Source organism: Schistocerca americana, chromosome 3 (genome assembly GCF_021461395.2).
Source record: "Schistocerca americana isolate TAMUIC-IGC-003095 chromosome 3, iqSchAmer2.1, whole genome shotgun sequence".
Classification (NCBI taxonomy): Eukaryota; Metazoa; Arthropoda; class Insecta; order Orthoptera; family Acrididae; genus Schistocerca; species Schistocerca americana.
In genome coordinates this window covers 799,563,892-799,569,891 of record NC_060121.1, presented here as the reverse complement: position 1 = coordinate 799,569,891, position 6,000 = coordinate 799,563,892, and positions in this window count along the sequence as shown.

Sequence of the window (6,000 nt, the reverse complement as noted above, 5' to 3'; positions counted from 1 at the left end):
GAAAAACTGAGAAAGTCGTGAACAGCGTTGAACATGAGAACAGTAAATCTCAAATCCTGTCGAGTGCCAACTGCACACTGTGGGTGGATACACAGAAAGTAACATACCCTAGAACGCTTATCCTGTTTAATGTGTTTTACGGCAGACACATAGAAATCGATAGCTTCTGAAGACTCCTGACATCAAACTGGAAAAACAAACTTAATTGAATTATTGTTTTATTTCTCTATATGCTCCACACACCTGTGAGTCAAATGGGGATTATTTGAAAATGTGGAATGGGTACACGTTTACCGAATCTAATATACTTGAGTAACAAGATGAAGGATCCAATAAATGGAAGGCGATCATGCCATGTGACAGATGTTTGTAGAAGTAAAATTATTATTTTGAACTGAAATTCTGCCAATAAATACGAAACGACGCTTGTGCGTCCGGTGCACGTATCTTTAGATTTCTTCTATTTCATTCGAAAAATTCGGTTCGCCGTGCACGAGTGCCATCGCTACAATTGCAATCAACGTTCATTCAGCACCTACTCTGTGGTTAAGGCTAATCGCTTCAATAGCAGCTGGTGCAAAGCAACACCAGCGTCAGTGTAGCCACAAATCTGCAAAGCCAATTACTGGCTTCACGGCACTCATTAGCCATATCTGGAATTGGGATGACCGGTAATGAGCCGTTAATGATTCGCACTTCGCAAACAATCATGGCAAAAAGAGGGTTGCACGCAAGTACTCACAAGAAAATAGTGAAATCACCAACGCAGTTTCGCACGTTACGCTTGTCGACAGGCAGCGTCTGGACCCGTGTGTTCAATTCACAATGCGCCGCTAATGGTGCATAAACGAGCCCAGGCAACACACTAGGCAAGAAAACTGATGTATAACACTAGAGCTCCCATTTGACAGTTCTTAATATGGGACATTTATTACTTCCTAAGATGTAGAAGTATTCTAGAAAAATATCTAAGCTTTTTCTTTGCAATATGGAAGACTGCTTTATGTATGATTTCTCAGGCATGATTATCTAATAGCTCGTTTCTAGAATGGTTTCATTGCCTCGTAATAAGAAGATTTCAACAATATGCTACAACTCTTTAATCCGATCGTTTTCCCATTACCCCAACGTGTCCATATCACCTCAGCGCTCGCAAAATGCACCCTATCTGTCACCGATTCCACTGAATCCATCCGTATTCTTCAATATTCATTCTTCAGTCCATACAAGCGGATCGCTCTTAACTACTGCACGGAACACTACTTTCTTTGTCGACTGGATACTAGCTGACTCCAAGGACAGCAATTAATGGCCTAATAGCAAGTCTTTCTTGATCGATTACTGAACCCACACGCTTCAATGCTTCCACATATCTCACCCGAGGAGACTCGAAATCCAAATACTCATCTTGCACGTTTGTAACAAGATAATAAGCTTTATCCATATTGACTGTTACTCCCTATTATTTATAAGTGTACATAAACTTTCTCATTTGATACATGGCATTATCCTTATCCAGAGCCATAAGCACCTGATAATCGGGAAACAGTAACGCATGTAAACTTGATGCTGTACTGTTACGCTCAAACTTTTACATTGTCTATTTCAGTTATAACACTAATGTATATAACTCTAACGTGAAACACGCTAATGCTACCCTCTGAGAGGATTTCCAAGATTGACCGCGGGTGTGTCTAATGGACAAAGGTATCGAACTATAGCCGGCCGCGGTTGCCAAGCGGTTCTAGGGTCTTCAGTCCGGAACCGCGCGACAGCTACGGTCGCAGGTTTGAATCCTGCCGCGGGCATGGATGTGTGTGATGTCCTTAGGTTAGTTAGGTTTAAGTAGTTCTAAGTTCTAGGGGACTGATGACCTCAGATGTTAAGTCCCATTGTGCTCAGAGCCATTCTTTTTTTTTTTTTTTCTTTATCGGATTGTAATTTTGAATTTGCTGAAACTAACAGAAAAACCAAACAGACTTTAAGCTTGGGAGTTCTTAAAAGTGGTAAAATCATAAGGTAATGAAAAAATGAAGGGTCCCATTTAGGCGTATTAATTTAGAAATATATGTTTAAGAAAACTGTTATTGAAGTTACTTTCACTGAGATTTCCCTTTGAAGAGCAAACAGGATACAAACTGACACAGTGCACTCTGAACTGTGTGTAGCAGCAGTTACCAATAACGCGCACACATGTAAATTATAGGAAGTAGTTTTGCACCAAGCTCATACTAATGACTTATACATTCAAGAGCATTACTTAATCAAATACTGAAATGTTACTGCATGTAGTGAGGAACTAAATTTAGGTCTGAGGAGTATTTATCTTGAGTGATACGGAAAACAAGAAAAACAACACAAATATAGATGAATAGTATCATAAATACACTGTTCAAACTCCTCTACATATATGTTTTCCTTAGCATCAGTAACAATTCAGTTTCTTCCTAATAGGTGGAGAATATGATGGGGACACACAAACTAGTACAGCCTCACCAATCAAGGCTCTTTGTTTATTACAGTAGAAAAGACTAATTCAAAAAGGCTAATGATTCACTTCACTTCGAGTAGTTCATAATTTACTTTGCAAGAAAATAAAATATCACAGTGGGTTAATCTACTTCAAAAAAGAACCATTCATGTCAGAAATCAAAACTACACTATTTTTGAAAGTGAGCATAATTTGTTTGTTTTTTAATCACCTGTGAAGCAGGTAGTCTTGGCAGTAACATAGACACAATCTTGCACTGTAACCGTGCAGAACTATATTTTGTAATAAACTAAGGATACTTTAAGAAAAATCTATCCAACTACACTTTTGTGGTTTTAGCTTTAACTTTAACTACTCCTATTTCACTAGGCAAAAAATTACTTTTAAACGCTTGAATGCAAGCACTGTTCACTTAAATCAGGATACTCGGTTTTAGTAGCACGTAAGTGAGGACGCTGCATAGATTTGTGATCGGGATAAAAAATATGGTTCTGGACACAAATTTATGTTTTTGTGGTTATTATTAAAATCACACACCAATTAACTGACCCATGCCCATATACATAACTGAATGTATGAAATTAGCGAAGCAGTGCCGAATACTGGTGGCAACCAACATGGCAGCTAACTGTACTCACAGCTCTTGATGTTCGAATGCTCTATAAAATCTCTTCTTGCCGTCGGATTTTCAACATATTAGAGCCACTTCTTTATGCTGAGAATACCAAATAATAGCCAGATCCACATCCAAGGCAAATCCTTTGTAAAGCAGCTTCCAAATACCTCTCTTAGCAACGTCGAAGTGTACCGTGCTATGGGTAGTCAAATACTGTGTTCAATTTACACAAAGGGGCCGCTCAGTTCGGCCGCCAAACCCACCTTTTATATCACGCCATGCTGCTTCTATAGCGGGCGGATTTCCCTACAGCTTGTACATGTTAAAAATACAAGTGCCTTTAGCATGAACCACCTTCCAATAGACGTTTTTTTAACATACACATATTATAATAACTTATCATTTTAACATATTATTTTGCTTTTTTCATATATACGTCACAAAACTCTAATTTTGTTGCTAAGTATCGAGGAGTATAAATAACACAGTATACACAATTGATAATTGCAGATAGGCAGTTACATAATATAAACCTACTTCTAATCGATTAAGTGTTGCACATGCCCCATGTTACATTGAGGTTTCCCGACAGGAATACATCAGTGAAACATCAATAACACTTCAAAACAGTGTTTGGTGATAATAAAAATGTTTTTCACCATTTAATACACAACAAACACTTTACATAACTGTTTATGTAAACACTGTATCATCAGGTGCTAAAAGGAAAAGATAAAATTTCGTTGCATTCCGAATATACATACTATCCTACACATCTGACTATGTTGATATATAAATATAGAAATTTACACACTGCTTACATGCATAGTTCACATTACACGTTGTTAGTCCACACCTATATGTCACTGTATGATCATTAAGAAACAATGTTTTGTGTGCTTTAAATATCCATGCACTTCATTATGAAAAACATAATACCCAGTACACTATATAAACTTTTCACCCTTTGTCTGCCTATGGATATATTTGGAAGTCCTCTGCGCTATTTTCAGCATCAACACTTGTCTGCCTATTGACACATTTGGCAATCCTCCTGATCATGCTGCAATATTCAATCAATGTATGTCATAGCCTGCAGTTTACATGTAAATTGTATATCCAGTTATGTTACACCGAATCTGAAACTTATAGATATGTATCAGTAGTGTCACTACAAAGTTTTATTCCAACATAACACTGGACAGTACAACATTATGAACAAAAACATACAGTCTAAAACATTATTTGATTAATTCCATATATACTTTTCCATGTTGAACCATGTTACTCATTTCTGTGGATGTAATGTTATAAATCTACAATTTTACGAACACCTAATGGCATCTTTGTCTTAGGATAAAGAAGATAATAAGCGTTAGTGTGTGGAGTTCCTAGCAGTTCAGAGGAACTATTATAAAAATATCTGAACTTAGAAATTTTGTGGTAAATTTGACTAGCTTTTTCGTGAGTTTTCATGAGAATAAAATCCCCTATTATGATATTGGTTATTTTAATGCTCTCATCACGTCTCTTAGATCTGGTGTCCATTTCTTTCTTTCATTCTTTTTCTTATTAAGTCTTTTTTCTCTCTCAGATCCTATTCTACATAGGGCGGACTTTGCAAGGTTTCTTCCACTACATTTTTGCTCTTATGATTAAGTAGAATTTCCTCGGGTGTAAATCCTGTAGTTTCATGGTTGATGGTATTCATTAGAATTTCAAAGACTGCAATAAACCTGCCCCATGCCTTATGACTCTGGTGGCAGTACGTTCCACACAGTCTACCTAGATCACGAATATAGTGCTCCAAAATTTCTTGTTTCTGGGCGGTCAACTATGTCTCGAAGCTTCTTCGGTTTTCTGATTTTGAAGTCTTTCATAACTCTAATCAAATTTTGCCCCAGTATCGTATCGTCTGGTGGTTCTTTCTTTTTCAGTTCGGTGGTTACTGCCGGTTTTTGTTTGGATAAGATTTCTTTGGAGACGTCCTCCATTATACTTTGTCCCTTTTCCTCTATTTCTGCATTTTCGTCGTCTGGACTTTCATTTATTTCATATTCACTGTCTGATACTGAGATGAACGCTACTTTTAGACAAATAGCAAGCTCTTCTTTAGACCTTTTGTCAGTTTTCTTATTTTAAAAATTTCTGTTCTTTCCTAAAATTTCTATTTCATTTTCAGCCACATGCATTCCCTCAATATCACTTTTGATGAAGTCAAATTTAACTTCATATTTATTATAATCGTCTTGGATTTCAGTGGTTTGCATATACTCATACGAATCTATGTTCTCATGAGAATCAACAACATCTAATCCTATGAGTCTTTCGTCAGCCAGGATCGCCTCATCTGCACTGTCGTGGATTTCATCCTCATCCAAGTTCCTACTTATACCAACCATTTTTCTGTTTCTCCCACCAGTTTCTTTAACACCAGCAGCTAGCATGCTGTGTGTGGGGCCTTCCTCTCCCTTACCAACCACTTCCACTTAAATCGCTGTTTGTGCACTTTGCTTGGCTCTAATTACTTTCGTTTCCCTTTCATTTTCGGACATAGCCCTCTTTTCGACGTTTACACTTTCGTTTCTCCTTTTTATTAATTCTCTGGCTATATAACCCTTTTTAAATATTTCCAACTCATATTCCTTTAAACCGCAAAACAAATCATCACTGCATTCTGCGATCCCTAAAGACTCCTTTTCTAACAAATTTTCTGTTTTTGCTTGGTTGTCGATGCTTTCGCTTTTACTTAATAACGTGTCTCATTCCTTCGTCATTTCGGTGTTATTTCCCACTGAAGCAGCTCTACTGATTTCCCTTGTGACGGAATCTCTTCCTACTACTGCACTAAGAACAGCTGATCGCTCCGCCAAGTTCAATGCACACAGTTGCT